Raw genomic sequence first — 12,705 nt, 5'->3', positions numbered from 1 at the left:
ACCAAAAATGAGAAATTACCTCAGGAGTGACTAAAGAGGTGAAAATATTTGGAAAGAAAAGAATGCCCTTTTCACTTACTATTGAATTAAAATCTAGTTTGTATTGCTCAATACAAGTGTGTTTATTTCTTACTTGAACTAATTAGGTAGAAAGAAGCAGAAACAGCACAGATAGAAATAAAAGTTGGAGCAATATAAACGGCTTTAAAAGAAAGTCTGTCTCTTGGATACGGGGAAACAATTTTACTTGTTATTTTACCTTTATTCCTCTTTAGCCTTCAAAGCAAATATAGCCTGAATATGTTAATGTCTTAGTCTGATTGGAACAAAAGCTAGAACAAAAATGACAACTGGGTATTGTCTCTAGTGGCAAACTCCCTGAAGTGTTATGTGCTAAAAAGGATTCTGAGGGCATACCCAGGGCTTGGCAGGCAAAGAATGTGTGATAAATTAGCAATGTTTACGACAGGATTTGGCTACAAATTTATTATTCTGGTCTGGACGATAAAGGACCTGGTGAAGAAAATGGAAGGAAAGGGAGGGGAGTTCAAAGGGTCAGTTCCAGAGAAAGGGATGATGACCTGGAAAAAAGTTGAGGTGGAAGGTACAATATAGCAATACTGTGTTATTTCTTGCCCCCACTATCTTATATGCCATCAACTGCTGACCCACAATAGCTTATTGAAAGCCTGATTAATAAGTAAAATGTACACAGCTAGACTATGTTCCTGTAATTTACCTCTTGAACATGAATACTTTTATATACTCTAAGGCCCTGACCGGTTTGGCTCAGTGGATAGAGCGTCAGCCTGCGGACTCAAGAGTCCCAGGTTCGATTCCGGTCAAGGGCATGTACCTTGGTTGTGGGCACATCCCCAGTGGAGAGTGTGCAGGAGGCAGCTGGTCGATGTTTCTCTCTCATCGATGTTTCTAACTCTCTATCCCTCTCCCTTCCTCTCTGTAAAAAATCAATAAAATACCCCAGCAGTAGGCAGCTGCCTAGGTGGCCTCGTGCCTAGGTAAGTGTTACACTGCTGGGAGAACAGCAGCCGGAAGCTGGCTGGCAATTTGGGCCTGGTTCCTGCCAACTCTGTTATTAACTATACCAGGATGCCCACATAATTAGAAAAAAAAAGAAAAAAAATCAAAATATACTTAAAAAAAGAAAGAAATTTTGAATTAAACATGGCTGGCTGAACATATACAATGCTTCAGAGATGCCTCTGGGGATGAACACCAAAGGTGAGCAGCACACAGGAAAGCTGCAGTGCTAGGGCCTGGTTTAATGAAAAGACAACCTGACCTTCAGGGTGGCAGAAGAAAGTATTCCCATCACTACTGCCTCAAATCCAGATAACTGATGTCCACTTAGTAACAAAAACTTGCAAATTAGCACCTTCCTAATAATAATAAGCCTGGTATAGAGCAGCAACATGGATTTGCTTAAAAGTTATTTTCTCCTTTTCTGTGTGAAGAATTTCACAATAAAAGTATAAATAAATCAAATAATCAGAGTTGAGTAGTTACTGAGGAAAAACATTTTATTCTTAATAAAACACATTTGAATAAAAATGCCATTTACTAGTCATTTCTTGGCAACAAAGTCTTGAAGAGATATGGCAGTGAATAATCACAGGGGGAAAGTATTAGACAACTCAGCGTACACAAAAGCCATAAAGGGGGGCGGCCTGACAACTCCTCATGGCGGCAGCTGCTGGTGGGGTGCAGTGGGGCGGTGACAGAGCTGGTGCCTGGCAGGTGTGCGCCGAGCTCCGGCCTGGCCTCCACGTGTCCCCGGGCTCTGTACCCGATGCTGCTCGGGTGCTGACCTGCCTGGCCGGGACAATGGTGAAGTATTTCCTGGGCCACAGCGTGCTCCGGAGTTCCCGGGACCAAGTGTTCGCTGTCTTCTGGCAGCGGTACCCGAATCCCTATAGCACACAGATGACACAGTGCACCGGGAGGTGACCCCTGACCAGAAGCTCCTGTCCTCGAGACTCCTGACTAAGACCAACAGGGTGCCCCGCTGGGCCGAGCGACTATTTCCTGCCAATGTTGCTCACTTGGTGTACATCCTGGAGGGTTCTATTGTGGACCCACAGAACCAGACCATGACCACCTTCACTTGGAGCACCAACCATGCCAGGGTGATGGTGGTGGAGGAACGATGTGTTTACTGTGTGAACTCTGATAACAGCAGCTGGACCGAAATCCACCGGGAAGCTTGGGTCTCTCTAGCTTGTTTGGCGTCTCCAGAGCTGTCCAGGAATTTGGTCTCGCCCAGTTCAAAAGCAATGTGACCAAGTCAGTGAAGGGTTCTGAATACATCTTGGCCAAACTGCAAGGTGAGGCCCCTTCCAAAACCCTTGTTGAGACAGCCAAGGAAGCCAAGGAGAAGGCAAAGGAGACGGCACTGGCAGCTAAAGAGAAGACCAAGGGACCTTGCCAGCAAGGCAGCCACCAAGCAACAGCAGCAGTTTGTGTAGCCAGCGGAGAACCTGGTGCGGGAGCACACCCCACCACCTGCAGCACTCCCTCTGCCCTCCCCGCTGTATTTTATTATTAAAAGTCAACTTTCAGCTTGATCTATTCTCTAGGTAGTGGGTTGGAAGTAGTATCTGTTTGGCACCTACAGTGCATCAGACCTGTTATCCATGTCTGGGCCAGGCCTGCTTCTTCCTGCATTGGATAGCTGAGGAGAGATTTGCCCAGGGTCATGGACAGCATTCAGGTAAAGTGGTCATAAACACTAGACCAGGGGTCCTCAAACTTTTTAAACAGGGGGCCAGTTCACTGTCCCTCAGACCGTTGGAGGGCCGGACTATAGTTTAAAAAAAAAGTATGAACAGATTCCTATGCACACTGCACAAATCTTATTTTGAAGTAAAAAAACAAAACGGGAACAAATATAATATTTGTATTTGCATGTGGCCCGCGGGCTGTAGTTTGAGGACCCCTACACTAGACTGTAAGCTCTATGGACCTTCATTTTGTTCTCTGCTGTGTCCCAAGTATCTGGAACAGTATCTAGCTCATAATAGACGCTCAATAAATATTTGTTGAATTAAAAAAAAAAAAAGCCATAAAGGACAGACAACAAATTGAATGACTTATAGAATTTGGGAGCCAGACAAACAAGGATTTAAAATAAGCTATCATAAAGTTGTGTGTGTGTGTGAGAGAGAGAGAGAGAAAGAGAGAAAGAGAGAGAGGTGGGGAGGAGAGAGAGAGAGAACAGCTTAAGAATGAAGTAAAAAAGTGTGCCAGATCAACCGAAGAACTTGTATGCATGCATATAAGCATAACCAATGGACACAAGACACTGGGGGGTAGAAGAGGCTGGGGGATTGTCAAGAGGGAAAAAAAGGAGACATATATAATACTCTTTGTAATACTTTAAGCAATAAAAAAAAAGTGTGCCAAAAAATTCCATCCAACTGGAATCCCTGATATAACAAAACAAAACAAATCAGTATCTGAAATTAGATTGGTTGGGTAAGAGAATTGATAACACTTGAACGTATTAGTAGGTTGAAAGATTAGGTTGAGGAATTCCCAAATATGCTATTTTTCAGGGGGAGAGGGATGAAGAAATAGAAAATATGAAAGAAAATTTGAGGATAGAAATAGAAATACCATGATCAATACTATAGAAGTTCCAGGAAAACAGGAGAAAATAGTGATAGAACAAGTACTGATGCAAGCTCCAAACTGGATGAATCTTGAAAAAATTATGCTAAGTGAAAGAAACTAGTCACAAAAGATCATTTATTATATTATTTTATTTGTATGCAATGTCTAGAATACGCAAATCCATACAGACAGAAATAGGTTAGTGGCTCCATGGCTATGGCAGCTAGGAGAGTTGGGGAATAACGGCCAAAGAGTATGAGGTTTCTTTTGGGGATAAGAAAAACGTTCTAAAATTAATTTGGGTAGTGGTTGTACCACTCTATTAATAGTATATTAAAAACCAACCAACTGAGCATTTTAAATGAGTAGTTTGTAGAGTATATGAATTATATCTTAATACAGTTGTTAGAAAAAAAGGAAAGGTGTTTGGAAAGCTAAGGTAACTTGCAAAGAAAGAGCAAAAATACCCATGCATTTGTTGGGTGGCTGGGAATTTTCCCTTTTATGTATTAAGACAGACTACAGAAAAATAAAGTAAGAAAGACAAACTGGTGCTGGTACAGAAACAAATAGACTTAATGATAGCATTGTATTAACTAGTTATTATTGGAAAGGAGAAAAGGGAAGACCAGATATTGTAGGCATGTCATCTGGGCAGCTTCACCTGGAAGCTACAACTTTACACTGCCCAGGGGCCCAGAGCAAAGAGAAGATAGAAGATTTGGGATGCAAAAACCCCCTAAACAAAGTTCATTCTCTTGACTCTCTTGGGACTTGAGTTACTCTGGGCTTGTGGGGCTCTTTTGCTCCTGCTTCCCTGCATTTGCCCACATGGCACATGGCCATGTGAAGCCCATACACAATGGACTAATGGACTGTAACTGACCCAGTTCCAACATGGAAAGGAAACTCTGGATGCTGGCTTTGCTTTTAGCTTTATTGAAACCCCAGCTATACTTCTATGACTGGACTAAGGGAAATGGGACTTGTAAACCCAGAGATGTAATTCCACAGAAATAAAGCTTTCTACCATATCTCATCCTCCTGTGGGGGCCTCCAGAAATGCTTCTTCCAGCGGTACCCCAAGAACCCCACTCCCATTAGCAATGGGGGAAGACTAGGCATGGTTTTCTGCAATAACACCAGTAACAGAAGACATAGCTTATAAACAGAGCTGTGCATAAATGAGAATCTTCTATGACACAGCTGGTTTCTCAAAGCAGTAGGAAAGGATGGAACCTTGAGAAGATGGTTCCGAGAAAATCTACCAGATAGGCAAAAGTAGTTGGATCCCTACCTCTCAGTATGTAGAACATAAACCACAGAGAGATTAGAGACCTAAAAGGAAAAACTAATATAACTTAAGAAAAAATTCCACTAACAATAAAACATTGGTTGATTCAGGTCCATTTAAATAACAGATTTTCATGCAGTGAAAAATGCTTTGGGAAAGATGATTTCTTCATCTCAAACTGTCAGAGGGTTAATATTAAAATACTAGTAGAGGCCCGATGCACAAAATTTGTGCAAGGATAGGGGAGGGGTTCCCTTAGCCCGGCCTGAGCCCTCTCACAATCTGGGACCCCTCACTCCTAACCACCCGCCTACTCGCTCCTTACCACTTGGCTTGCTGCTCCTTCACACTGCCGCGGAGGTGGGAGAGGCTCCTACCACCGCCACTGAGCTCGCCAGTTGTGAGCCCGGCTTCTGGCTGAGTGGTGTTCCCACTGCGGGAGCGCAATGACCACCAGGGGGCAGCTCCTGCCTTGAGCATCTGCCCCCTCGTGGTCAGTGCGCATTATAGCGACCAGTCATTCTGGTCGTTCTGCAGTAATAGTTGCTGGGCTTTTATTTATATATAGATAAGGAACTTCTGCAAATACTAGGAAAAAAACCCACAAGTAACTCAAGAGAACAAATAAACAAGATATATGAATGGTATATTTACATAGGGATAAACAAGGCTAACAAGTATATGAAGAAAGGTCACTCTCACCCAACTTTCAAAAAAATGTAAGAAATTTCGACACTATAAGAAAGATAAAAATTAAAAAACTAAGTAATATCAAGTACTGGCGAGAATGGGAAAAAAGAGGAACCATTGTGAACTTCTTGGTAAGCCATTTTTGTTTGCCTATGACCCAGAAACCCACTTTTAGGATAAGTACTCCAAAGAAAGACTTACACAGGCCTTAAGGTAACATGTACAAAAGTGCTCACTGCAGCATTACTTGTATCAAGTGTAGGAAGCAACATAGATTCCATTACTGGGGAAATGAATATAAAAATGTTGGATACAGATTATGGAATATTATGCAGAATAAGAAATATAGTACTTTGTTTTGATGGGTAGAAATTAAAAATATAGTACTAGGTGAAAAAAAGGAATGAGCAGATCTATGCTATCATTAATGTAAATTAAAAACACTTAAATGTTATATATTTTCAAGGACAAATTATCTAAAGACATGCATACTTGAGTGGATGTTTATGGAGGGAGAAAGGAGAAAGGAGGTTGAAGGGAAAAAAATAAAAATTAAGTAAAACAAGAGCAGGACCCATGTTCATTGATGATGAAAATGTGCCACAAACTGCACTAGAAGTTCCAGGGGGCAAAATCATATCTGCTTGCATATCACTGGACACCTAGTGCCAAGCAGAGTACCTGACAAATTATAGGGTTTCTAAAATTTTTTGAGCGAATGAGTTAGTAAATGAATAAGATTAATTCAACACTCTGCATCTAAGAAGCCCCCACAAAAGAAAAAAGTTTACTAAATCACATTAACAAAGAAAGCAAATATGTTTTGTGATACTACTTACGTTTCTTGTATGGGGATAAAATAGAAGCAGTCAAATAAAAACTATGAACTGGAAGGTGGGTGTATGTGGTGAAAAAATTGGTAGGCACTAAAATCATTCAGTGGGTTATGAAGCTCAGAACAGGATAGTCTTCCAGGGAGAAGGAAATGTTGCCTCCCTCAAAATCAGTTCACAAAACGAAAGGTCAACTCAATGTTAAACAGATGGCCCATTGTGAAAATTAAAGTTTTTCTTTTGGCAGGGGACTCAGAGTTATTTCACTTACAGCAGGAAGAATTTCCTAAAACTGTGAATTAATTTAATTCCTGGTAACTTTTTCTGTTCAATGACAAAAAAAAAAAAAAAAAAAAAAAGACAAACATTTGAATTCTTTCTCAGCAAAACAGGAAGACTAGCGTTAAAAAAAAAGTCCCCAAATAGAATGACCTACTATATCTCCTTCCTCTCTTCTGATAGAAAAAATTACTGAAATGACTTCTGTCAATTCCTAAGGTAATAACAATTTACTGAAAAAAAAAAAAAAAAAAAAATCTCCCTTCAATCTTTTTAATAGTTTCTTGGTAATGTAGGTAGACCCAAATTACTACATCTACAAAGGACAACTGATTCTTTTAAGGTTCAAGATGTTTTGTTTAATGACCTAGTACTCGATAGACTCTTAAAGAGGTTTCAGAGGAAAACATTTTAAAATGCTTATATCTTTTCTTCATTTTAATGCTATTTCAACAACTAATGCTCTATCCAATCTGGAGTGTAGATAGTATATGATAAGCCATTTCAATTGTGATATACTAAATTTCATGTTAAGAACTATATTCTAAAGTCCAATTGAATTATTTTGAATTTTACTTCACTCATGAATAAATCTGGAGAAATAATTTTATATATTCTATTCTGTAGAATATCAGAGTTTATCATGTCACCTAGAGAATCTGCAACTACTTCCAGCTAGTTATAGGCCCACTTATTTTGAAATCAGGCTTCCAGCGGTCCCAAATGATTCAGCAACATTTCCTGGATATTATCTTCTTAAAGTTATAAATAAACAAATCTGAGCATTTAAACACAAAAAAAATAAATGAAAATGGAAAGACTGAATAAAAATGTGAAGACTGGTCCATTTGCTACCATGTTTCTCTCTTACATCGATCTTTCTTTCTTTCCTTCCTCTTTCTCTAGAAGCAATGAAAAATATGTCCTCGGGTGAGGATTAATAAATAAATAAATAAATAAATAGATTTATAGCAGAGCCTCACACCAGAAATAGAAAAATGAGGTGGATGTTTGACTATTAACAGCAAGAGATAGCAGAGATCAGAATGGACTAAAGTCAGAAGTGACAGTAGAGAAGATACATATTCAACTATGAAAAAGAAATCAGATTTTAGGTCAGTTCTGCACAAGGGGGCCAGGAGCCTAACTGACCCAAAGAAATCACCATAATATATTATATAAAGGTGGTCAATTATATAACAGCTCATTAGCTTAAAGCAAGCACCAAAACAAATAAAATTAACTTCAGTATTTTTTGAGAGTTCCAAGCAAGTTAGACACTGCTGCCCTAAGATCCAGTATGTAATCTGTAGCAACATTTACCAAAGTACAGTGATTAAGTAGAAACCATAAATGTTATGGTCTTTAGAGATCCTTATACATTAGAGCTTAGTGTATACAGAGAAGCTGAATATTCACCTCATAAGTTTAATATGCTTTTTCAGTCAAGATGGAGCATCCAAAAGATTTAAAATGATCAAGTGTAATTTATAAAGTAGGTGTTTAGTACAATGTTGTTTTAACACGTTTTCTATCTTATCTGTGTATGCATTATATAGAAATATTAGAGGCCTGATGCATAAAATCTGTGCAAGGGGCTCAGCCCTTGAAGCCCCAGCTTCGTCCGGAAGGTAGTCCGGAAGGTCGTTCGGCTGTCTGGTCTAATTAGCATATTATGCTTTTATTATTATAGATAGCTTGTAAAACACTTTGGTCTCTTTGAGGTAGGCTGTATTTCTTTCCTTTTTTAGACCATTATAGGAATCAGCAGCAGAGGCACTTTACTGTCTGAGAGATCACAGGACATGACTGAGTGACTTTGCTAGAATTAAAATTCTAAAGACAGATGGCATTATCTGTGCTACATGAGAATACCAACTTAAAAACTTAAGTCCTACATAGGTCAATGTAGCCATTTCTATACTTCTGTTTTCCCTCAGTTTCTTTTTTTAAAATATGCTCTTATTGATGTTTTAGAGATAGAGGAAGGGAGAGGGAGAGAAAGATAGAAACATCTGTGAGAGAGAAACATTGATTAGCTGCCTCCTGCACGCCCCCTACTGGTGATAGCCCCAAACCTGGGCATGTGCTCTGACAGGGAATCGAATTGGCAACCTCTTGGTGCATGGGATGACGTTCAACCAACTGAGCCACACTAGTTGGGCACCCTCAGTTTTCTTTTTTTTTTTTCTTTTTATTAATCCTCACCAGAGGATATTTGTTCCATCGATTTTTTTTAGAGAGTGGAAGGGAGCGGGAGAGACAGAGAGAGAAACATTGATGTGAGAGATACATCATTCTGCAGGAGCCCCAACCTGAGCTGGGGATGAAGCCTATAACTGAGGTACATGCCCTTGACCCGAATTGAACCCGTGACCCTTCAGTCCATGGCCGACAGTCTAACCACAGAGCCAAACCAGCTAAGGCCTACCTCAGTTTCTTTATTCTCACTGCACTGTCCAATACAGGAACCACTAACTATATATAGATATTTAAATTTAATGAAAATTACATATTCAGTTCCTCAGTCCCCTTGCCACGTATGACTAGTGGATACCAAATTGCACAGTGCAGAATGAACATTTCCATCATTGCAGAAAGTCCTATTAGGCAGTGTTGAAATAGACCACTACAACAGAGGCAACCCAGGACCAGAGCTTACATGCTTCATATCCATACTACCTTGAAATGTTGGAGCCTTACTGATCTCCCCATCAAATTTCATGTAGGCAATTTTTATAGATCCTATTGAACTCTGTAAACCACATAAAATGAAATGAGATACCTACACTATACTGTTTTAGAAGAATGCTACCTTGACAAAACTATTACAACAGTTAACCCAATTCTATTGTAAAAGCCATTTAAAAAAATAGCAATTCAAATTAATTAGGCTATCCACACATTTTAATGCATAGTCAAAAGGATTCACATTTTTGAAAGGTCCCTTGTAAGCTAGAGTTGTAAGTAAACCATAAGAAAATATAAAAACATTTGAGACTATTAGCCAACTAATTTCTGAACACAGCCCATACAGTATTCTAAACACTTAACAATCCTGATGATCCACTTAACCAATGCTCTAACAAGTGAATCAAGTCTTCCAGATTAAGCAGAAGGACAAGTTGTCAATTTTTGCATATGCTAATACCACAGATTCCTGTCAAGCTTTTGGTGCCTGGAAAGTGCAATTAGCTAATCATTCAATGTCACACCTCTACATATGCCAAGCATAGCTAAACCATGGACACACATCCCACCCTCTTTCATCAGTTTTTGGCACCTCTATGGAAAGGCTTTCCAACACATGCTTATCCTCAAAGTTCACAGAAGAGCTATCACAGTACATTGGTAGAGACATTCCACAAACACACATTATTCCCTCCTCATTTATACTACCATCTGGTAGGTATGATGCGCACTGACCACCAAGGGGCAGACGCTCAAGGCAGGAGCTGCCGAGCTGCCCTGACTGGCCAGAGCAGTTCTTGGGTGACGCACCCTGGAACCAGAGAGGAGGGAGCTCTCGCACTCTGGGACCCCTCAGGGGATGTCAGAGAGCCGGTTTCAGCTCGATCCCCGCAGGCTAGGCTGAGGGACCCCAGAGGGACCCCACTCACTCCGCAGACGCCCTTCAAGCCGCAGCACCACCCCAGGTGCGGCTGGCCGGGGAGGGACCACGAGAGGTTGGCTCCAGGGTGTGCCCAGCCTGTCTTGCCCAGTCTCGCCCCTCTGGCCACCTTCTAATTAATTTCCTTTTTCTTTTTTAAAAATATTTTACAGAGAGGAAGGGAGAGGGAGAGGGATAGAGAGTTAGACACATTGATGAGAGAGAAACATCAATTCAGCTGCCTCCTGCATACTCCCTACTGGGGATATGCCTGCAACCAAGGTATATGCCTTTGACTGGCATCAAACCTGGGACCATTCAGTCCGCAGGATGATGCTCTATCCACTGAGTCAAACTGGTTAGGGCTAATTTTCTTTCAATGTGCACGAATCCGTGCACTGGGTCACACATCCCACCCTCTTTCATCAGTTTTTGGCACCTCTATGGTGCCAAAACATGTTCGTTTTCATTGCCCCACACTAATTTAAATTCCCTGCAGAATTTAAATTTACTACGAAAACAATGAAGCCAGGCTTCAGTTTGGGTTCACTGAGTTAGATTAGTGTGGGGCAATGAAAACGAACATGTTTTGGCACCATAGAGGTGCCAAAAACTGATGAAAATTATCAATGATTAGTGTGGGGCAATGAAAACGAACATGTTTTGCTACAGTTTGAACAATAGTTTGCTACAGTTTGGCACCACTAGTTTATAAGTGAATCTGTTTCTGGGAAGCTTTTCAGGTGAATACTTACTCAATACATTCCACAACACGTATAGTCATCTCTTCATATCTGAGGGGGCATTGGTTCCAGGATCCCCAAGGATACCAAAATCTGCCAACACTCAAGTCTCTTATATAAAATTAGAGGCCCGGTGCATGAAAGTCATGCGGGGGGGGGGGGGGGGGGGGGGTGCGTCCCTCAGCCCAGCGTGCACCCTCTCCAATCTGGGATCCCTTGAGAAATGTTCAACTGCCTCTCGCAATCTGGGACAGTTGGTTCCTAACCGCTTGCCTGCCTGCTTGATCACCCCTAACCACCCCTGCCTGCCTGCCTGATTGCCCCTAACTGCTTCCCTGCTGACGTGATCGCCCCTAACCGCCTCTGCCTTGCCTGGCACCCTGGACCCAGGATTCCCTCCTCTGGCTGGCCACAGGCACCCAGGACCTAGGCCGGCTTCACCTGGGCCGACCACAACTGCAGGGGACCGTGGGCGTGTGGCTTCACCCGGGTCGTAGCAGCAGGTGCAGAAGACCACGGGGCAGGTGGCTTGTCCCTTTCCCAGGCTGCAGCCCCAGACACTGGTGCCCGGGACCATGGGGCATGCAGCGTGCGGCTTGTCCCTCTCCCGGGCCACAACCCCAGCCGCTGGCACCCGGGACCACAGGGCGGGCTTTTGTTCTCAGGCAATAAAATTGCTGTATGACAAACTGGAGTCAGTCAAAAGACAAATGTAAATGATGATAACACTACTACATTCAAATAATTATTAAACAAGCTGCATTTTTAAGATTTTATATATATTAACTAGTGGCCCAGTGCACAGATTTGTGCACATTGAAAGGCAATTAATTAGAAGAAATATTTTAATATCACTATTCACCCTTTCTCTATATAGAAGTGTCAGAGATAAAAGAAAATTATCAAAATATATATAAAAATAATATATAAATTGAATAAACAATAACAACATAACAAAGACATGATATAAAAACAACATAAACATGATATAAAACCAGCATTGATAAAAACAGTGATAAATTGATTAAACTTATTCTAATATCTCCCTGTATACCACATTAAGAGTAAAAACACGTTCAGAGTGCTTGGCTAATTTCCCTTGTGATGAAGTATTTACAACTTTAACGTCACACGCTCTTCGAACTCAAGAGAAAGCAACTTGTAACTGACCATGTCCGAAAACGGGTTCAGGTAGGAATATTCCTACTCTGTCTAAAGTCTGTCCTTGACTTTTGATACTGAAGAATCTATATTTGTAGGTTTGAAATTTTCCTAGGTTATGAAAACCAGGCTAATGTTTATTTATCAAAATATACTTTTTATATAGCTAGATATTACTGTAAAAACTCCATAAATATTAACCTTTTTAAATCCTCATTACAACCCTATTAGATATCATTAACTCCCCATCGACCCCCCCCACTACTCTAAGATCCAATTTACAGGTAAGAAAACAGAATTTAAATTTACTACGAAAACAATGAAGCCAGGCTTCAGTTTGGGTTCACTGAGTTAGATTAGTGTGGGGCAATGAAAACGAACATGTTTTGCTACAGTTTGAACAACAGAGAATGTAATGAGTCCAGTAGAGAAAGAAAAATGAAGACAAAAGAACTTCCCATT

The 12,705-nt window shown here is 40.8% G+C and overlaps 1 protein-coding gene and 1 pseudogene across 1 annotated transcript in view; one reads left to right on the top strand and one right to left on the bottom strand.

The window, feature by feature from the left end:
- The window catches only part of ABHD17B (abhydrolase domain containing 17B, depalmitoylase), a 44,354-nt gene that overhangs the window by 9,181 nt on the left and 22,468 nt on the right, over positions 1-12,705 (bottom strand). The gene's annotated exons all lie outside the window — the stretch shown is intronic.
- Positions 1,846-2,486, top strand: LOC139020519 (PRELI domain-containing protein 1, mitochondrial-like; annotated as a pseudogene).

The sequence above is a fragment of the Myotis yumanensis genome, unplaced genomic scaffold (assembly GCF_028538775.1).
Source record: "Myotis yumanensis isolate MYYU_CA2020_CCGP unplaced genomic scaffold, mMyoYum1.0.hap1 SCAF_12, whole genome shotgun sequence".
NCBI lineage: Eukaryota > Metazoa > Chordata > Mammalia > Chiroptera > Vespertilionidae > Myotis > Myotis yumanensis.
This window is presented reverse-complemented; position numbering and strand designations above follow the sequence as displayed.